The 22,588-nt window shown below is 44.9% G+C and overlaps 1 long non-coding RNA gene across 2 annotated transcripts in view; it reads left to right on the top strand.

Annotated features, from left to right (window-relative positions):
* The window catches only part of LOC123588879, a 130,518-nt gene that overhangs the window by 21,423 nt on the left and 86,507 nt on the right, over positions 1-22,588 (top strand). For both annotated transcript variants that reach the window (XR_006708054.1, XR_006708055.1), the window contains 2 exons: positions 20,183-20,246; positions 21,968-22,282. This is a non-coding gene — a long non-coding RNA (uncharacterized LOC123588879). The remainder of the gene's footprint in view (positions 1-20,182; positions 20,247-21,967; positions 22,283-22,588) is intronic.

Genomic DNA, 22,588 nt, shown 5'->3' with positions numbered 1-22,588 from the left:
GCACAGACCCCCCGACCTGGGGCTCAAACCCACAAACCTTGCGATCACGAACTGAGCCCAAGCCCGACTTTAACGGCCTGCGCCACCCAGGCGCCCCGCCCCGTCCTCATTTAAATGGTGCCCGGAACGTGATGTCATACGTTATTATTTTCGGTCTCCAGAGTGCTTGTTAGTCTTGGTCAAACAACATATTGTACTTGGTCATTATTAAAATCTGGGTTACTCCTAGAATACGCGCTTCATGAGGACAGGAACACATTTCATCTTTTTCCTTTTCGTGGGTACATTGTCAGTGCTTAGAACAACCCTGGCAGGTCATAGTAGGGGTATAGGAGGTATTTGTGGAGTGAAACTGCATGGTAGCTTTACTTCTGAAAGACACCCTTAGGAGAATATGATAAAATGAATTGGCATCTTTTAGCCGCTCGTTCTGGAATTCTGGGATTTGGCAATGTGGGCCGGGCTCTGCTGGGTGGCTTTTCTGTTGTAGGCCAGGCGTGGCTGATCGCAGCCGGCCTCGCGTCTGTCTACACAGGGCCACTGACGCACCTTGACTTCTTCCACCTTGACTTTCCTCTCATCCGATAGCAAGCTCGCTGGCTCGGGCTCATCACGTAGTGGCTTCCAAGCATGTTGGCAGAGGCAATTCCCAAGCGTACAAGTGCTGTTAAACCTGCCGTGTGTCACATTTGCTGTGGCCTAGGCAGGTCACGTGACCAACCCACACTCATGGCGGGAGGAGTTGCGAAGTCACATTGAAACGGGGAGGAGAAAAGGCGCCTGGGTGGCTCAGTCGGTTCAGCCCAGGTCATGACCTCAGGGTCCGTGGGATCAAGCCCCGTGTTGGGCTCTGTGCTGCTTGTGCAGAACCTGCTTGGGATTCTCTGTCTCTCTTTCTCTCTGCTCCTCCCCAGTTCGTACGCACACTCTCTCTCTCTAAATAAATAAATACACATTAAAAAAAGGGGAAAGAGAAGAATCTGGGGCCATTTTGGCCATCTTCCATAGTAAACGTGATTCAGTTATCTTCTAAAAAGATAATATTCCATCAGTAGTGTGTTAAGGTACCTGTTTCTCCAACCCATTACGGGACTGTGTATTACCACAGGGAAAGAAAAAGAATTCGCTAACCAGATAGGTGAGAAGTAATGTGTTATTTGCTCAGAGAATTTAAGAGACACCCCTGGTAGGAGGCAGAGCCTGACCTCTAAATACAGGCTCTCACCTGGCTTGTGGTACCTGCCCACTGTGGGGAGGGGCACCAGGGCTGCCCTTGACTCTGGGCTCAGCCCCAAGTCCTCTGGACTTGCTTTGGCCAGAGGAGTATTTGCAGATGTGATGCGAGCAGTCTTGCTCGCTGTCCCTTGTACCTTTCTCATTGCCACGAGAGCACGCTCAGGTTAGCGCAGCTGGAGAGTGAGAGACACTTGGCACAGAGCTGACTTAGCCCAGTCACCCGGCAGAGGCCGTCCGGGTCAGCTGACGGCCGGCCGACACAGCAACACGCGGGCAGGCCCAGCCAAGATCAGCAGAGCTGCCCGGCTGCTCCTCTGCTGACTCTCCCTCCAGGTGTGTGTTCGTCGTTCCCATCTCCCTGGTTTTCCCTGGCGATCGACGAGTTTAACGCATAGAACGGTGGGACTCCACAGTGCCGGGTTACAGAGGAGCCCGCTTAGACCCCAGGGTCTTCAGGCCTCGGGGAGCCCCTGTAGCTACGGCTGGACCTGTGCGCTCAGGCATTCCATGGGAGCGTCCTCTACAGCCCTGGTTGTCCCTTCCTGGGCTCCGGTAGTTTCTCCAGCTCTGGAGAGCTCTGATGGTGAGGAGGCTGTTTGGCTGGCCTAGGAAAATGTCCAGTTGTCAACAAGCTGGCCAGAGCCAGAGCCGACATCTGATGGAGAGGGTCATGAATGGCGGGAAAGGAGGCTGGCCGCGGCTGCCCAGAGCCTGACTGGAATGATGGATGGGAGGCCTAGCACGCCGGGAAGGATAGAGATGTTTATGTTTCCAAAGGCAGGGCACTTTCTCCCAGGGCACAGGGCTGGTGGAAACAGGGTCGGAACAAATCACTTTACATTTTCTCTCTTTGATTTTTTTCCTCTGATGAGAAATAACTCTTGCTCCTAGGGCACGATAGACCAAGGGAACTGTGTTGGAGCTATTACATGTATCCCATGAAAATATTTGTTACTTGAATTTTCATCTTATGGGACTCTGACCTCTCTGAGAATATGATGAAAGCTATGGACCCATTCCCCAGGAAAAATACTCATAGGTGCAAATTTTTACTTATAATGCCAGGGGATTTATAGTTTTTCTGAAACCCACTCATGGAACCTAGATTAGGGGATTCTAGGAGAGAGGGAGGGAGAGAGAGAGGGAGGGAAAGGGAGAAGGAGAGAGAGGGGGAAGGGGGAGGAGGGGGAGTGGGAGAGAGAGGGAGGAAGAGAGGGAGAGGGAGAGAGGGAGAGAGGGAATATACTGGAAGAGAAAGGAGGAAGGCCATCGTGAGGGTGGTGCAAAGAAGTAGGGGGAGTTGAAACAAAATGTTGAGGAGTTTGAACCAAAGATTGAAGATTCCTCTGGTCCCAAATATATCCCTTTCCTTTCTTCTTTCTTTCTTTCCTTCTTTCTTTCCTTCCTTCTTTCCTTCCTTCTTTCTTTCTTTCTTTCTTTCTTTCTTTCTTTCTTTCTTTCTTTCTTTCTCTTTTTTTCTTATTTATTTGTAAATTTACATCCAAGTTAGTTAGCATATAGTGCTCTAATGATTTCAGGAGTAAATTCCAGTGACTCATCCCCTATGTATAACACCCAGAGCTCATCCCAACAGGTGTCCTCCCTGATACCCCTTCCCCATTTAGCCCATCCCCCTTCCCACACCCCCTCCAGCAACCCTCAGTTTGTTCTCTGTATTTAAGAGTCTCTTGTGTTTTGTCCCCCTCCTTGTTTTAATATTATTTTTGCTTCCCTTCCCTTATTGTTCATCTGTTTTGTATCTTAAGTTCCTCCTGTGAGTGAAGTCATATGATATTTGTCTTTCTCTGACTAGCTAATTTCACTTAGCATAATACCCTTCAGTGTCATTCCACATAGTTGCAAATGGCGAGATCTCATTCAAAGTTTCTCTTTGAACTGTACCTGGAAATTCCTGGGTTATGAGACATGAACGTTTTTGAAAGATTTCTGGATGCCATTGCCTTGCTCTCTGGATTCCTGGAATCAGATTTCAACTCCCACCAGTGATGTCTGAGGGCTGTGTCCCCCACATCTTTCCAGTGCTTGTGATTTTCTGACTTTTGCATATGAAACTAATCTGGTGGGTGTAAAGTGTTATGCATGCAGATTTGGTGGTAGGGTGTGGGCAACAGCACATTTAAAAAGCCCTTCAGGCAAATTCTTGAGTAGCCAAGGTCAAGAACCACTGATCTATATACTGAAGATACCCATTTTCACTTAGTTGTCCGTCAGCAATTTCGGACTTAGTACGTCCAACACTGAAAGCTTGATTTCCCACCTCCTCCCCTCTGCTTACCTGTTTCTCCTGGGATCTTACCATCTTGGCAAACAGCATGCATCATTGTTCTTCCAACTGGTCAAGCCACTGATTGCCCCACTTGCTCTGTCCGTTTTTTTTTCCCCCCCAGTCCATCAGTCGGTCCTGCCAAATCTCCTAAAATCCATCCATACCTTTCCCTTTATTGCCACCACCCTAGCCAAAGTCACCGCCACGTTCTCTTCCTGGGATATTTACCACAGTGGTCTCCAACCCAGTTTTTTGTCTGTTTGTGTTTCTTTCTTGCCTTTGTTTTTACTCCGCTCCAGAGCATTCTCTACAGAATGAGCTTTCAAAAATGTGAACCAGATCATTTTATCCCCCTTCAATTGTTTCCCGAGTGTGAAATACTTTATTGTGTCTCTTCGGGGTCCTGTGGGGTTTGGCTTCTACTTACCTCTCCAAACTTCTTCCTTTGGTCATTCTTCTGTCTTGCTCTCTTTGCTCCAGCTGCTTTGCCCTTCTGGTAATTCTTGGAACACTCCAAGCTCAGCCCCTACGTCTGAGACCCTGCCACGTCCTTTCCTTTGATCATCCTTACTTCAGTCTTTTTAGACTCTATACTTATCACGTGTCAGCATGTCACCTTGCCTGAGAGCCACTCTCTGACTGTCCTGGCCTAGAACCAGTCTCCTATATTCTTTATTACAGAACTGTTGTTCCTTTATTTATTGTTTTGTTGCTTGAAGACTTTTTGTATTCTCCTTCAACTAGATTATAAATTCCATGAGGGCAGGGACCATGGCTGTGTTGCCAGGTTTAGCAAAACAGACAACGCAAAAGACCAGACAGGAATTATGTCAAACTTTATCACTTTGGGGAGAACTGACATCTTCACTATCTCAAGTCTTCGAATTCATGTACGTGGCATGTCTCTCGGTGTATTTAGATCTTTGATTTTCTTTCTTTCTTTCTTTTTTTTTTTTTTAATGTTTGCTTATTTATTTGGAGAGAGAGAGAAAGAGAGTACCAGCAGTGGGAGGGGCAGAGAAAGAGGAGAGAGAGAATCCCAAGCAGGACCCGCTTGAGCATGGGAGCCTAGGTTCCCTGGGCTCCCATCTGTGAGATCGTGACCTGAGCCAAAATCAAGAGTTGGACGCTTAAGCAGCTGAGCCACCCAGGCACCTCTTAGATCTTTGATTTTGTAAGTTTTCAGCTTTATGTAATTTCTGAACATGTTTTTTTATATTTAGATTTATACCTATATCATTTTTTGAGCAATTATAAATGGTGTTATATTTTAAATTTTGGCTTCCATGTGCTCATTGATAGTACATAGAAATACAATTGATTTTTGTATATTTGTCTTGTATTCTGTTAACTGGCTGAATTCATTTATTAGTTCTAGTTGTTTTTTTGCGGATTCCTTGGGATTTTCTATGTAGAACATCATGTCATCTGCAAATATAGACCATTTTATTTCTTTGTTTTTAATAGTGTTATTTATTTGAGAGAGACAGAGACAGAGTGGGGGGAGGGACAGAGAGAGAGAGGGGGAAAGAGAGAATCCCAAGCAAGCTCCATGCTGTCAGCACAGAGCCCGATGTGGGGCTCAAACTCACGAAACCACGAGATCATGACTTGAGCTGAAACCAAGAGTCGGTCCCTTAACTGACTGAATCGCCAGGTGCCCCTGTTTCTTTTTTGATTAGTATATTCCTAATTTTATTTTCTTACCTTATTGCACTGGCTAGAACTTCCAGCACTATGTTGAACAGCAGTGGTGAACAATAGCCTTGTTCTTGACTAGCTCATTTGTTTAAACACAAACCTGCAATGTTCCATGGAGTGACCAAGCATAGGTGTTAATGTTAATCTCACAGTCAAACCAGGCCTCACAAGATACCACCTGTGTGATCTTAGAAGAGTAGCTTTTGCCTTCCCCATATTCCCTCATCCCCAAAGTTGAGATACTTGTGCCTTGGCTTTGTTAGAGGGCACACAGGATGCAGAGGTTGGGAGCCAGGTTCCCTGGGCTCAGATCCCAGCACCACCACCACTCCCAGCTGTGTGATCTCAGGCAAGTTTCTTACTCTCTGTGCATCTGTTTCCTCCTCTGTGAAGGGAGGAAAATAAGATTAACCACGTCATAAAGTTGTTGCAAAGACGGACTAAATTGATAAGTGTAAAGTGCTTAATACCCCGCACCCAGGAAGAGCCAGGGAAGTGTTTGTTCTTGTTGTGAGGTTTGAATGAGGTTTGAACGTGTGTCAAATGCTTGGCGCAGGGCAGATGCTCAGTAAAGCTTTTTCTGACACTAAGTCTCATGCTAACTAAAAATAACTAAACAGCACTGAAGGGCTTGTAATGAGAAGCAACAACCTCCTTCCTCTTCTCTGGAGGCAACCATTTTTACCTTTTTGAGCTATTTTCTAAATAATGAGCTCCTTTACCTGTTCCTTGATGTATCAACTTTAGATATTATGTGTTTACATCCTGAAATAATGGTTGAGGGTGTAGCTCTCTTATACTCCCTATCTCCCATCCTTTTAATATAACGATATCGCTGTTTATAATTCGATCACTAGCCAATACTGTTCACCGAAGAGCCAAAAGGTGTGTTGTGATTATATTTCTTTTCCTGAAAAATTTTCCTATTGCCCTTCTTTTTTTTTTTTCTTTCATTTGTACTACTTGCCTTTCTCATACACATCATTTTTTCAAGTGCTCAATCCTATCAGTTACTCTATCAGATTCACTTTTTTTCTCCCCTAGTGACTTCCATGTCTTATATTATTTTCTGTTACTGTCATGACGGTCACAAAAAAAAATGAGTCTTTTTCCCTTTCACCTCCAGCCTAATATCACCCCCCAGTCCCCACTGGCCGTCGTTACCTGCCTGCGTCTCTCTTTGTTCCTTTCCTTTTCTGTCCATTCTTCTGGTCATCTCACTTCTCTTTCCTGGCCACATTCCTTCTTGGTCCATCCATGTGGCCTTCTCAACAGTCCACTCATAGTAGTAGTATTATTACTCTGTCAGTCAACTTTTGGCTCATTATAAATCAGCATTTTGAAGTGTTCTCATTTACATAGGGCACCCCAAAGATAACTTGATCCACAGCAAAAAGGGCAATTGTGCTAATGCATATGTGATTGAGGCAGAGCCCTTGCAGGGAGTAGCTAGCTAAGGGCAGCTGATTATAATGAAAGGCTTAAGTAAGGCAGAAATGCTTCAGACATGACAAGAACACAGGCTGAAAGACCTGATGATCTATTTCAGCAGAAAAATATCCATCAAAAGAGAAACCTCTCCTAAAGGAGTGCCCAGCCAAGGTGTGGGTCTTAGAAGAGCTGGATCCATATTTTAGGAGCAACAACCCACTTTGTTGACAGGTCGTAAGTCAAGAAACAAGTTTAATAAAGAATTCATTGAAAAACACTATTTCAACACCAGGCTATAAAGGTGGCCCCAGAAGAGTAGGACTTAGGGTTTTTGAACATATTACTGGTTGATATCAGATGTTGAACTTAGAAAGGCTACTTCCCTAAGATTTATAGAGCAGTGTCCAAGCATCATGACCTTGGACCTACCCCAGAGGCCCATGCATTATCTAAAGGAATCCATTCGGACCAACTCGGTACCTATCTGGCTTTCGCTGGGCGTTCTCTGCTCGTTAATTCCTGTTGTGTACGAACTCGAATTACCTCTAGACAATGGCTCTCACACTTTCCCCACCTAACTTCCGTGTGACTGTTCAAACAACCGGATGGTGTGGAAACCAATTTGACATACATTTCATATCTTAAAAATAAAAAATAAAAAAAATAAAACAACCGGATGGTGGTCCCTGGAGCCCATGTTGCTTCAGGGATTTAGGCTTCCACTTCACCTTCTCTTGGTGTCCTAGTCATTAGTTAGGATTTTACCTCCCTCGTTCATCTTCGACCCGTCCCGTGGCCTATGCAGCTTGAACGGACACTGCTTCTCCAGCTCCTGCTTTATTAAACCAACTGCTGATGCCGGTTCCTTGTCTGGTGTCTGAGTTGGGTCCACCCCAGGCCTTCTTTCCCCCGACCGATCCCCGCTTTCCCTGATACCTAGAAGAGGGCGTCTGGCAAGTCCTCTCATTCAACCTCCCCGCGTGGCATAATAATTTCTCTTCTCTCAGAGGTGTGACCTAAGGGTCATACTCCGAGGCCACGCCCATTATGAAACTACAGTGCGGGGCAAGGAAGGGGGAGACTCTACGTAGAAGCACACCCACCAGCCTCGGAAGTGCTCTTTGTTTCCACCTCACCTCCATCTCATGAACTGTTGAACTTAGTTGCCTTTTCTCTCCTTCTCAATCATCCTGCCAAATAGTAGCGGAGATGAGATGACCCTGGACAGTGGGGAGGGCGTATTGAAATCAGCTTGTTGGGTGCTGTAGCAGAAGCGGGGGGAGTGGAACAGAGAGGTCACCGCCGATGCGTTCACCGGGGTGAGTTATGTCCTCAGTCAGCATTCATCCTCTCTACGCTTTATGCACAGTCTTTTTTGACTCCCCCAGCTCACTGGGGCCGCACACATACCTGCGTCAGCCCTGAAAGGAGCCTTCTGAGGAAAAAGAAGCCCCTGAGGAAGGTTTTCCCCGGCCAGGTTCCCCTGAGACATGTGCCGTCATTGCTGCCACCATCTGTTCTTCCTTCTGGTGACAGAATGCGTTATTCTCCGTGGGGAAACACTCCTTTCCCGGCACTAAGCCTGTGTTCGAGGTAGCCTATGACCCAGGTGTGCTTAATCCAGGTTCCAGTCCCTCTGGCTGTCGTGTTCACTTAGGGATGGCACGTGACCCAAACTCATCCAATCACTTGTGATCACTCCTCCTGTCGGAAGAGTATCCTCTTTCCGTTAAGGTTGTTGGGAGGATAAAACCTAAACCCAAAACTGACGTCAGCCGTCTTGCTTTGATGAAGGGTCAACTTGCTTGATAAAGCAGCCCACATACAGGAAAGCAGAGTCAGGCAGAGATGGGAAGAAATGAAACTGAACTGGGTAGCCGTCATTTGAGCCCCTGGATCCAGTTGTGCCTGAAGCTGTATTTGCCACCCCTTGACTTTACAGCCATTTGAGCCAACAGTAGTCCCTCCTTAATTTTTTAAAAATTGATTGAATACTTTTATTATTGTTATTGTTATTATTATTTATTTATTTATTTTTTTACATAAGTCAGTTTGAGTTTCTGTTAATTGCAACGCAAAGAATCCTGACTAGTACAACCGGTTATTTTATTGAAACTCTCGTACTCGGAGGAACATGTTTGCCAAGTTTTACGGTGCATTTTCAGATATTTGTTTCCCCAAAGTTCTGTCATGATGTTTTGGGATTTCTCTTCTTTTCTCTATACTCTTCCCCTCAAGGATTCTTTCTATCTCAGCGTTGGAACTATGATAGGTCACCCATGCTCCTCAGCGTCAGCAACCTATTTGGGAGTCAGAAACATACTTCACTCACATTTTCCAAAAGCAGTTGTCTTTTAGGTGGAAGAATTCACGACGTACAACTGGAAAGATACAGAGGTTTCCCATCTTATAATATCAGCAGTCCTCAGCTTATGAACGGGTATACATTTTAGCAGGGAAACAACAGAAGGTGCTTAGGCTCCCAGGCCGGCCCACAAGACCAAATTCACCCCATAGCATAGGTGAACAATAGTGCTATCCCTGATTATCCCATAGGATCAGTCACCACTGATGGGATTATATGGGGATAGTTCATTCAACATTCTACCCGGAGAGAGAGTAAAATCTGTTTCCCACCTGTATTCCTACCGTCTCTCACCCCCGACTGCCGGATACCGCGGCAAGGCTTCTACTAAAATTCTGGAACCTGCCATTTCAGCGGGGTCCCCTGCAACTACCATTTATATGAAGAGACTCTTTGGTCTAACCCAGATCATCTTCACTGGCGTGAAAAATTCAATATATACAGAATTGAACTCACTCCTTCCTCCCCAAACTGTCACTCATATTCCCTAACATGGTGGGACAGCTACTGGCCCAGTTGCTGAGGACAGAACCCAAGGAGTCATTTAAGACACACATCCCCTCTTAGTTACTTGCTGTCGTCAACCAGTCGCTGCGTCCTACACGTTCTCGCCTCAGATGCTCATTACTCCGTTCCTTTTTCTCCACCCCTCTAGTCACCTTCGTCATTAGGCCTTCGTAAGTTCTCATTGGGGGCTTTCACCTCGGAAATGGTCTTGCTGCTTTTTCTGGGCTCCCTTAGTCTCAGTTGCACGCTTCGGCCCGGGAGAGTGTTCTTCAATAGGAGTCTGGTCAGATTGTGGCCTGCTGCCATCCTCCGTGGCCCCTCACAGGATTTAGGCTTAGGTTCACTGGCCTTGTCTTAGCACACAGGACTCCATGTGATCTGGTTCTTGACAACTTCCCTTTTGCTTTAGCCATTTGGGGAGTGGCCACATTCATTCTTTCCATAAACATTTTTCCAGTGCCAGGGACTGTCCTTTCTTGGCACTGGGAATACAGCGGTGAAGAGAAACAAAATCCCTGACCTCATGGAGCTCATTTTTTAAAAAATATTTTATTTATTTTTGAGAGAAAGAGAGCAGGCGTGGGCGGGGTATGGGGAGGGGCAGAGAGAGGGAGACCCAGAATCTGAGCTGTCAGCACAGAGCCCGATGCAGGGCTCGAACCCATAGTCTGTGAAATCATGACCTGAGCTTAACCGAGTGAGCTACCCAGGCGCCCGGCATGGGGCTTCATTTTAATTGGGGATGGTGTGTGTCAGAGGCAGTAAGTACGATGGAGAGAAAGCAAGAAAGGAGTAGAAAGTGACAGGTGAGGGCGGCATAATTTTAAAGAGGTCCCTCAAGGAATAGCTCAGTGAGGAGGCAGTGCTTGAACCTTGACTTGAAGAAGGTGAGAGAGCAAGCCATGTGGATGTCTAGTGGAAGATGCTGTAAGTGCAAGGGCCCTGGGGTGATTTCAAGGATCGGTAAGAAGGCTAGCATGGCTGGAACAGAACGGGAGAGTGAGAGGGAGTGGGTTCAGGCGGATCACATTGGGTCTCACAGACCCTTCATTGTAGCTACTTTGTTATCCTGAGTGAGATGGAAAACCACTGGATTGCCCTGATCCTAAGAGCAATGTGCTCTGAACTTATGTCTTAAAAATGAATGATTTGTTCCCTAGAATGTGTCACAACTCCTCCTCCATCCTGACTGTGATTGACATTGTTCTCCCTGCTGGCAACAGCCCTCCTCACATCTTCGTTTCTCTGAGTCACCTCTTCATCAGGACCTTCCCTTACCCTGAAGGTCGACGTAGGTGCATCTCTCGGTCCTCATAGCCCCGTCATTATACGTGTTTACGGATTGAGGAAGTGAATGAGTAAAGGTGCAAATCTGGTGGAAAGTGAAGAGTGCCACGGATGCCAGGGGGAGGCAGAGAAGCAGACGCTCCTCCTAATAACTAACATTTCCCGTGCTCGCTATCTGCCGAGCATTACGCGAAGTGCGTCCACGGATCGTGTCGTTTAGTGCTTTTCTGCTATTGATGCTGTTTTGAAACCCATTTCACAAGGAGGAGACCGATCATGGAGAGGTGAAGTGACTTATCTCAGGTCCTATACCCAGCAAGGGATGGAGATGGGACTTGAACCAGGCAGTCAGGGTCCAGTGGGACTTCACAGCCGGATAAGGGGAAGTAATTCCTTTCCCTGTGGGCTTGCTTTCTGGAAAATCTCTGAGCCACATAAAAACTACAGAAAGCGGGTCTGGACAACCGAACTGCTACAAAAGTCCAGGACAGGCAGTATATCCAGCTTATTCTGGGTGGCACCTTGTTGCTTCTCTGAGACAGCGTCTGCACAAGTCAAGGTAGAAAGAAGTGTTCTCACCAGAGGCAGTGGGAGAACTAGGTGGAGGCTTTAAGAGCAGGGCTTTGTGTCAGGTAGACCTGGGGATGGCTCCAGCCGCCCCAGTTGTCACCTGTGGGACTTGGGGAAGTAGCTAAGATACTCTGGACTCAGCTCCCTCATCTGTAGAATGGGAATGTGATTATTTGTACGGATTACATTTGATGAGCTCCAGTCCCCAGCTCATGGCTCTTCATGTGTTTTCTCCAGTTCTCCTGTCTCACAGCAAGACGGCCAGCAGACCCAGCCCTAGCAGCCAGCCTGCCCCATCTTTTTTTTTTTTTTTAATTTTTTTAACGTTTGTTTATTTTTGAAGGAGAGAGAGACAGAGTGTGAGTGGGGGAGGGGCAGAGAGAGAGGGAGACAAAAAATCTGAAGCAGGCTCCAGGCTCCGAGCTGTCAGCACAGAGCCCGATGCAGGGTTCAATCCTACAACTCTGGGATCGTGACCCGAGCGGAAATCAAGAGCCAGACGCTCAACCGACTGAGCCACCCAGGTGCCTCTTCTAAACTATCATTTTAATGGGAAGAAATGAGTATCTACTGGGGGTTCACGCAGAACGTCACAAAAACGTAGAGAGGTGGCCTTGGGATAACTGAGGCACGGTGACGTTATGTGATATGCTCCTACTCACATACGGGATTGAGGCAGAGCTAAGCCGGGGTCCTGGAGTTGTCTGACCCTGGGACCAAATCGTTTCCTGCCTGCCCAGTGGCATCAGATAGAGGAGGCTCCTGCTGGACCGATGAGCGAGGCTGCCCCAGGGGCTAACGCTGTCAGACAAGTACTTTGATTAGCTTCTCCAGTGGCCAGTGATACAAACCCACTATCAACTGGCTTATGTTAAGAAAAAAATGTCCTAGAAGGGACACTGGGATGTTTGACATAAGAAAAAATGAACAGTTAGAACCTGGGCAGGCTGCAAGCAGGATCTGTCGAGTCATTGAGATGCCACAGAGCTGTCTCTTGTCTCGTTCCCAGGTCACATATTCCCACCTCTATTTGCTGGTCGGTATGTATGCTTCGTACTTTTTCAAGAGACTGGCTCTGTCTGCTTTTACAATCCCGGCGGACCCTGAACTCCCAAGTTACAGGTCTAGCATCCAAACAGCTTCCCATATTCCCTAGCATCTATCCCTAATATCCTCAGCTCCAAAGAGAGAAGAGATCTGTCCCAAGCTGAACCTGTGTCCACACTGACCCACTGAACTATGCTGCGAACCAGGGCCAAGTAGGCAAGTCAATTTGACTGAAGTCCAAAAGGGAAAAGGTAGTTCTCAGAGAAGAGGGTGGGTCAGGGGCTCTTGGGTCAGTTATGCTAGAAAAAAGTTCTAAGTAAAATAAATGACAATGAACTGATCATGAATACAAACACCTAAAATATTTTTTTAAAAGCAAAATTTTAAAGAATATGAACACCTTTATATGATTTAGCATTTTTCTTTATACAGGTAAGCTGCTCATAATGAAATTGAATCTAACCCTAATTGTACTACTGGGACTCAAAAGAAGGATACGTTTCTAAACCTGAAATTCTACAAGATTGCAATCAGCTCCTGTGGTTTGAACTTCAGAGAGTCTACAAAGTCAATAGTCTTTACAGGAGACTGTCATCCTAGTTCCTGAAAAGCCTCTGATGCCTCCTTTCATTTCTTTCACTTCTAAATTTTCTATTTTTTTTTTTTTTACTGTTTATTTATTTTTGAGACAGAGAGAGAGAGAGAGAGAGAGGGAGACACAGAGAGCAAGTTGGGGAGAGCAGAGAGAGAGGGAGACACGGAATCTGAAGCAGGCTCCAGGTTCTGAGCTGTCAGCACAGAGCCCGTCCCAGGGGCTCGAACTCACGAACTGCAAGATCAGACCTGCTTCCTAATTTTCTAATTACCATTAGTACCCATAGCATCCTGCCTTCTCTGAGACTTCTTTCCAAGAAGAAGTGATTCCTCACTAATCAAGTTTTCTTTTTCAGCAGATTGGCATAAGCTGGAAAAGGAAGAGAGACATGTTTCCGTAATCTCGATGCCTTTCTTCCTAAAACTCCACTGCCTCTACTCAACACCAAGTATTTATTTATTATTTATTATTTTATTTATTTTTATTTATTATTGAGCACCTGTTAGGTGCCACGACTTGCAACGGAGGCAGGTTCTAGTGGCTGCTGTTTTATTATCTTGCTGCCCTGATAACAGATCTTCTTAAAGGACGGAGTCGCATTTTCTCAGGCTTTCTAAAGAACATATTAAAAATTAGCTGGGGCGCCTGGGTGGTTCAGTCGGTTAAACGTCTGACTCTTGGTTTTCGGCTCAGGTCATGATCTCGTGGTTTCATGAGTTTGAGCCCTGAGTGGGGCTCTGTAGCACAGAACCTGCTTGGGATTCTTTCTCTCTCTCTCTCTCTCTCTCTGTTCCCCGTCGCCCCCCTCACCTGCACTGTTTCTGTCTCTCTCAAAATAAATAAATACATTTAAAAAATATTTAAGCTAGGTTATACATGGATATCTCCTAATATGGATCTGGAAAATTCAAAATGAGTTGAAGATTTAATACAGGTTGCTTCCCCCCCCCACCCCCCGTTTTAAAGCATATACCAGAATTTCTTCAGCTTTACATGTTTTCAGTACTCTTGGACTGACGACATGGTTTATATAGCAGGTTATGAGTCAGAAAGTATGTTGTTCCCTCTCATAAGCTAACTTGTAATTGAACCTTAGCTGAAGTGTGTACCAAACTAATACTTCCTGTTAAAGATGTTGAGCCAGCTGAGATGGTTTTGGGGGGAGAGACGGGGCTGGGGTCTGAGATGCGCCCGCTTCCTGTTTGTGTGTTTGATCCTGGAGCAAAGGCCAGCCTTCAGGACAGCTGCTGGAGCAACCCAATCCACGTTTGTTCAGGAGTTTCTTTTGGTCAGGAGACGAACACCATGAACTCTCCCAGTCTCCTTGCTGAGAGGGGAAGGATGCTGCAAAACCTGGCTTGTTGCCAAACCTCCTGGAAATGTCTATTTACCGTGCTTTGCAGAGAGATGTCGATGATTGAATAATGATGCTTGAGTTCTTGACTGCAGCCTGTGGGGGATGCCTCTCTCGTTTGCCACCTGAAAAGCTGCAATTACCAAAATTGCTTATAATGCCTCTCTTTTAGGAGTTCCTATTAGGAACCCCTTCAGGAAAATTCGTGCATGCATTCATTCATTTCTGTCTCCTCATGGCCCGTTTGAGCAAACCTGTTCTACCGAAGCGCAACGACCCTGCCTACCAGAAAAGACAACTCATAAATTTGGATGGCTAAGGCGAGCTGATCACCTGGGATGAACCCAGTGGCATGCTGGGAGATGTTTGACAGACAGCTTGCTAAAAAAATTTAAAAGCTCTGGTTTGTAGTGTTTGCCGATGTCCCTGGTGTAAATACGGTCTCCGTGGCTGAGTTCGAGCCACCAATGTGATGCCACTTGAAGGCGGATCTGGTGGGAAGTTGCGTGCCATGGCCCCCGTGGGTCCTATGAGCTGGCTGTGTGTGCGCTACACCCGGATGTTCACACCCCTGCTGCTGATCTTCTTTTCCTCCTCCCCCCTCCCCTCCCCCTCCTTCTTTTCTGACCTCTTAACCCCAGCATTTGCTTTCTTCTCCCTTCCTTGTTCCTGGTTTGAACTCTTAACCTGTTCTGCAGCCCTGACTCAGTTCTCACCTCTGGCTCCTTTGGATTTCTTGTGTGTGATGTTCTCTTTCCAGCCCGTGGGGCTCTCCCTCCTCCTGCCCGGCTGCTGCTTTGGCACTTGCCATTTCAGGACTCGTGGACAGAAACTCCTTCCCAAAGGCTCCACTCTGGGAAGCCAAGTCCCTGCTCTCATTCACAAGGCAGACAGGCTGCGGTTCCCACAACACAAGCTGGGGGTGGTGGCGAGGGCAACATTCACAACGGACAGCACGGCCATTATCAAGCGAGGGGACTGTGTCAAGGGCACGCCCAAATTCGGATCTCCACCCTGCCTCTTCTTCTTGTATTATCCTGGGCATGGTACTCATCTTGCTGTTTCTGGCTTCTCATCTTTAGCACAGAGGGCCTCATTGGGCTAGTCCTTGATGGAACAGATTTATATTTATAAAGTGCTTAGAATAGCGCCAATCACCCAGTATGTGTCGTGCAAATGGTTGTTAAATAAATAAGACCCATTCCACAAATATTTACTGGGTACCTAGTTTGGGCCAAGTACATGTAGGAGGGATTGTGGGCACTTTGGAGACTGAAACGGTTTCTTCTCTTCGCTGTTCCCAGTGTAGCTCAGGGAGGGGACGTAACGTGTATACACAAATTGCCTTGATGGAAAGAAGAGAGGAAAATAACAATTATTGAGAATTATGTGGTAGATACTGTGATAGGGACTTAATATCCCTTATTTTATTTAATATAATTTGGTTATTATGTAAGAGATATCATCTTTATAACATTTACACTAAAAAATTTTTAGAAAGACCATGGGGCCCCTGGGTGGCTCAGTCGGTTAAGTGCCCACTTCAGCTCAGGTCACGATCTCACAGTTCGTGGGTTTGAGCCCCCCCCCCCCCGTCAGGCTCTGTGCTGACAGCTCAGAGCCTGAAGCCTGCTTCAGATTCTGGGTCTCCCTCTCTCTCTACTCCTCCCCTGCTCACACTCTGTCTCTCTCTGTCTCTCAAAAATGAGTAAATGTTAAAATATTTTTTAAAATTATTAGAAAGACCAAACATTTAAAATCATTTGCCTGCATCTTTTTCATGGATTATCAACAGTTCCTTTTGATTATACAGTTTTTTTTTTCCTGATGGGGCATTCATGTTTTTAAATGAATTTTTCCTTTTATTATGGATATTTCAAACATACACAAGATAGACGCAATGATATAACAAACTCCTAGGTACCTGTCATCCAACCTCAATCATTATCAACCGATGGATGATAATTGTTTTGATTTGTTCGTATCCCTGCTCACTTCCCCCATCTAAGTTATGAAAAAGGAAAATTCCAGACATCCTATCATTCCACCGGCACCGTTCTCATTTTACGGGTGAGCAAAGGGAAGCTTAGAGACTTCAGATGATTTGGTGAAGGTCACACAGCTAATAAGTGGCAAAGCCGGGACCCAAACCTTGGTCTGTTTTACTCCAAAGCTTTTAACTGGAATGCTAAAATTTAAGAGAGGCTACAAGAGCTCAAGGGAGGGAAGAAAATGGGAGTTTAGAAGGGAATCCGAGACGGCTTTGCAAAGAAATGGCACTTTAGGCCATAAAGTGGAGGTAGAGACTTTTAAGAGAAATGAAGAGCTTGCATTAAGGCACAGAGGAAAGCGATTGTGCGTTGAGCAGTGGGTTTGAAGAGTATTATTATTTAATGCGTGGCGAGCAGGTTAACTCGATCAGAAGCCTCCAAGGGGAGGGCCTTGTTTAAAATGCTGATTGCTGGGACCCCACCTTGAGGGAGGGACTGACTGTGATTTGAGGCGTCCAGATCTATTTTTAAGAAGCTTCCCTGGAGTGTCTGATGTGCTCTGCAGTTTGAGGACCACATGGCCGCATTAGGCGCATTAGGCAGGACCAGCAGGACTCTGGAGATAATCACTCAGCAATTTGGCTTTTGTTTTCCACTGTCTGTTCAAATCCATTCCATAGCCCTGAGGGAAATCCCAGAGAAGCCCCACGAAGTTCCAGGTCATTGTTAATCAGGTCTCCACTCCTCTCAAGCCGAAGAAAAGTTTTATTTCAGCAAATACATCCCATGCAATACTTCAAATTCAGCTGAAAGGTTTTTGCAAGGAGAGTGAAGGCCTAGGCCATGCTGGGGCTGGCAGTCTACATTGGGGAAGCAGAAAGCGGGGATCTTTTTCTCCCCCTGGTTCAGACTTCTCCCCTTGTCCCACTCATCAGATTGCTTCCAAATTTTCCAGAGCAGCAGTGGAAGGAGGGAGAGTGTCAGGTATAGAAACAAATCCTTTCTTTTACTTTAGCACTGCTCTCTGGAGAATCAACTATTTTGGTTTTGCAGATTCCTAAATTGGTCTTCGTATGTGTTTGTCCTGTTATTCAGCTTTTATGCCGAGTTTTTAATTTTAGCAAGCCATTATTTAAATTTCCAAGAGTTCTGCTTATTTTTGTGGTTGGCAGCCCAATTTTGATTTAAGAATGTGACATCGACTTAAATAGCTCTTAGTACATTCATTAACTATACTTAACGTCCGAGTTCTCTTTGGATTCCCGTGTTAGCTTTACTTCATTTGGTGTTAGTTTCTCTTTTCCTCAGCCTCCTACCTCTCTTTCATGCTGTTTGCCTCAACTGTTTGGTTGTCTGGATTGATCAGTGTGGGTCTTCCAGTGCAACTGAAAATCACTGGCTCAGGCAGTGAAAGTGGATTATGATCACAGGGGATTTGTCGTGGGAATACATAAGGACAACTGAGTTTTCCTGAAAGAATGCAGAAGATGCTTGCATTCTGGGCAAGGGGACTCCTTATCTGTTGGGCCATCTGGAAGCGCCTGGAGGCACTGATTTGCTTCCGCTCAAGCCCTAATCCTTCCTCATGGGATCCACCTGTGGCAGACCCCCTACTGCATAAAGAGGAATGTTCTTTTACCCAGAGAATCAATAATGCAAGGATGATTCAATATTAGGTTATCTAAATTACCATGTTAATAAATCAAGGGAGAAAAACCATACAATTTAGACAAATGCAAAAACACATTTAGTAAATTTCAAAGTCCAATGCTGATATTAAACATTTGGTTACATTACAAAAATGGACATGTACCCAACACGACAAAATATGTAAAATTCACACACCTTTATACACATAGCAAAAAAAGTCGTTTTTCTTCACAGTAAAACATGAAAGGGAAGGGAAAAAAATGACACCTACAGTCACCACTATTAATATCTTTTTAGTATATAGGTAATAAATGTTATATATAAAATTTAAAAATAACAGAAACATACAGTGGAAATTGAAAGTCCCTCCTCCCATCATATCATGCTCAGGAAATAACCGATATGAGTATTTTGATGACTTTTCCCCAAATTTTACTTTCTTTAGCAAATACTAAGACTCATAATGTTTTTCAGATGGATTACAAAATAGGATCAAAGAAGCAGCCAACGCACTTAGACAGGAGTGTAGAGTAGCATGATAGTTTCAGTTCAGGACACGAAGCTGCTGTTGTTTTTAAATTCAAATCTATTTTTTTTGAAGTTTTTATTTTAATTCTAGTTAGTTAACATACAGTATGACCTTCGTCTCAGGTGTACTGTTTAGAGATTCAACACAGTCATACACTGGGTGTTCATCACAGCAGGTGCACTCCTTAATCCCTAGCATCGGTTTCACCCATCTCCCCACCCACCTCCCTTCTCAGAACCGTCAGTTTGTTCTCTATAGTTAACATTCTGTTTCTTTCTCTCTCTCTCTCACTCTCTCTCTTACCACCCCCCCCCCCCGCCAACGTTGTTATTTACAGATGTTTCAATTATTTATTGATGTGTAACAAACCACACCAAGACTCTGTGGCTTAAGATAACAACCCTTTTATTTGCTCAAGATTCTGCCAGTTGGAGTGGTCCTTTCTCCTCTCTCTTTCCATGTGGTCCCTCCAGCAGGGGAACCAGACTCCTTACAGGGTAGATCCAGACTCACAAAAGCACAACAGTAGAACCTTCTAGGCCTCCTTAATTCTTGGCACAGTGGAGTGCCATCTCCGCTGCAGTCCATTGATTAAAAGGAAGTCACAGGCCCAGTGCAGAATCAATGGCAAGGGACTACACAAGGATGTGAATACCAAGAGGCGTGGTTTGTCGGGACCACAGTTTAACAGACTGCCACCACAGATGATACGCTTTTGGTTATAGACAACCCAAAAGAATCAACTGGAAGATAATTAGTAAGAATAGGAGAGCTCAGTGAAATGACCGGCAACAGAGCAGTTAACAACAATTATACACCTGGGGGGGCCCCTGAGTGGCTCAGTCAGTTGGGCGTCCGATTTCAGCTCAGGTCATGATCTCACGGTCAATGAGTTTGAGCCCCGCGTCGGGCTCTGTGCTGACAGCTCAGAGCCTGGAGCCTGCTTCCGATTCTGTGTCTCCCTCTCTCTCTGCCCCTCCCCCACTCACACTCTGTCTCACTCTCTCTCTTGAAAATAAATACACACTTAAAAAAATTTTTTAAAAAGCAATTATATACCTAAGCAATGTTGCAAAGTTTAATAAAATCAGAGATAGTATTTACCATGAAAAGTTTACCATAGTTATTTTTCATGAACATTTATTTAGCCACTACCACATAATGAGTATTATGCCGGGCTCTGGCCATACAGAGGGACACGGAATAGGCACAGATTTAACCCTCGTGAAACTTACAGTCTAGAGAAGTGGACATACATTAAACAAAGTCGCGGAGGTAGGAGAGAACTGGTGCATTAGTTAGCTATTGCTGTGATGAATGCTGTGTAACAAATAGCTCCCAGGTCTTAATGGCCTAAAAAAATAAATACCTATTGTTCTGCTCAAGAGTGTCTATCGCTGGTGAGTCCTAGTTTTGCATACAGGGTGGGCTCAGGTCTGTTCCACTCATGTCTCCATGTGAGACCAGCAGCTAATTAGAGTGTTCTCCTGCCAGATGACAGAAATCCAAGCCAAACTGTGCCTGCCCATTTAAAGCCTCTGTTTGCACTGTTTACTTATATTGTGTTGGCTAAAGCAAATCACATGGCCGATTCCAATAGCAATGAGACTAAGACGTCTAATTCTATTACAGGGAGGAAGTGAAGAAATAGACATGATGACCTAATTAACCACCATCAGTAATTTCAAAAACCGAGGTAAGTCCACTGGGGCTTGGGTGTCACGAATGAGGACAGTGGTGGGATATTTAAGGTTGAAGTGATTGATGGTACAGGCCAGATCATTTACAGCCTTGTTGGCCTTGCTAAGGACGTTGAATTGCATCTAAGTGCAATGCAAGGCCACTGGGGCTTTCAAGCATGAGAGTGATTTGGTCAATTTACCTTTTAAAAAAATGCTGCTGTGTAAAGAATGGAAGAAGAAGAGAGAACATAAAATAGTTATCGCGTTATTGTAATGAGTTAAGATGGTGGCTTGGCGTGGACAAGGAGACTGATAGTGTAGATGAGGAGAGGTCAAGGCGTTGAGATACGGTATCCTTAGATTTGGTCAGGAGTTGGACGTGAGGTCGAAGGAGAACTCAGGAATGACTCAGGTGCTGGACAACAGCACCAGGTGAATACAGGTGCCCTAATTGCACCGGGGAGGATCTGGCAAAGGAACAGAATGTGACGAGGTAGATTAAAAGTTCAGTTTTGGAAATACTGAATTCCATATTCTTGTGAGACAATAGCCATAAATATCTAGGGATAAACTTAACAAGCATTGTGGAGGATCTATATGAATAAAACTATAAACCTCTATTGAGAGCCATAAAAGAAGATTTGAATCAATGGAGTGTCAAACCTTGCACTTGAATAGGAAGACTCAAAATTGTAGAGATGTCAATTTTCACTAGATAAATCTATAAATTCAATGCAATTTCAATCAAAATTTCAATAGCATTTTTTTTTTTTTCAGAACTGGTAGTGATTACCAGGGACATCCTCTAGAAGAAGAGTAATGAGAAGTAACCTTCTCCATTATATATTAAAATACATTATCAAACAACAAAATTTATAACAGCAGAACATAGACCGAGGGGGTGCACTGATAGCTCAATGGCACGGAATAAAGTGTGGAAATACGGATCCAGGAACGGATGAGGATTTAGTATGTTACCAGGATAGCATATCCAGGTGGTGAGAGAAGAGACTCTTCAGTAAGTGGCTTAAAGGCAACTGGATAGCTGTTTGGATAGAAAAAGAGACAAGGCAGCATTCATGAAGCTCTACTTTTCTCTTTTTCTCTGCTGTGTACTATTCTATTTCAGTATAGCATGGGTTAGTAAGTTATATTCCTATCGATGTGCTTTTAGGCTCTTTTTTTTTGTTATAAACAATAACGTGAAGAGATAATTCTTATATAGCATCTTGGGACAAATGTGTGAATTGTTCTCTAGTGCAGATGCAGAGATGTGAAATTGCTGGTTCAGAATGCACGTACTTTTTTTTTTTTTTTTAAATGTATATTCTCGGGTTGGAGCCCCCAACCCGGGGCTTGAACTCAAGACCCTGAGATCAAGACCTGAGCTGAGATCAAGAGTTGGACGCTTAACCGACTGAGTCACCCAGGCACACCTACTCCCCCCCAACTCCTTACTATTATTATTATTTAAGCTTAATTTTTTTAATGTTTATTTATTTTTGAGAGAGAGAGTGCAAGCGGGGAGGGGGGCAGAGAGAGAGGGAGACACAGAATCCAAAGCAGGCTCCAGGCTCTGAGCTGTCAGCGCAGAGCCCGACGCGGGGCTCGAACTCACAGACCGTGAGATCGTGACCTGAGCCGAAGTTGGACACTTAACCGACTGAGCCACCCAGGTGTTCTGTTATTATTATTTTTTATTAAGGACTGCTTCATTTCCATTTTGAAATCCCAGACGAACTCCAGCAACAGGGGACAAGAAAACAGGCATGAAATAAGCTCAAATAAAGTGGATGGATCAAGTTAATAAAAATAAAAGCAGAAATAAATGAAACAAACAAACAGAACAATAGTTGAGATGATCAATAAAACCCAAAGCTGGAGTTTCTGAAAGAATGATATGCACATACCAACTTCCTGCACGTATGATGAAGGCAAAGAGAGAAGACACACGTGATATGATGCAGGACGAGAGGGCACGGACACAGAGGAGATTCTTAAAATTAGGAGACTTCTTCGTGCAGCATCCTAGCTGAAGTCAGAGGGTGAGGTAAGAACCGCAAATAAGGAAAGTTGCCGGAGAAATTCTTTTGTAAGCTGGGCTGGTGTTGGAAGTAGATATGCTCTTGCAAAAATCTAACGATTTTTCTTCGGCTTTGAATCCCATCGTTATTTTTTTGGTTCATGGCCGACTTATATGAAAAATGTCTTTAAACTATTGAATTACCCTCGGAGCGAGATACTCAAAGGTAGAAACGGACTGACTGCGTGGATAGCAGTCACGTCTTGCTCGCGCGAGGCATAACTTCTTTAACTGGAATAACAAGAGGAATTATCCACATGGTTTAAATTGTTA

Source organism: Leopardus geoffroyi, chromosome E3 (genome assembly GCF_018350155.1).
Source record: "Leopardus geoffroyi isolate Oge1 chromosome E3, O.geoffroyi_Oge1_pat1.0, whole genome shotgun sequence".
Taxonomy (NCBI): domain Eukaryota; kingdom Metazoa; phylum Chordata; class Mammalia; order Carnivora; family Felidae; genus Leopardus; species Leopardus geoffroyi.
This window is presented reverse-complemented; position numbering and strand designations above follow the sequence as displayed.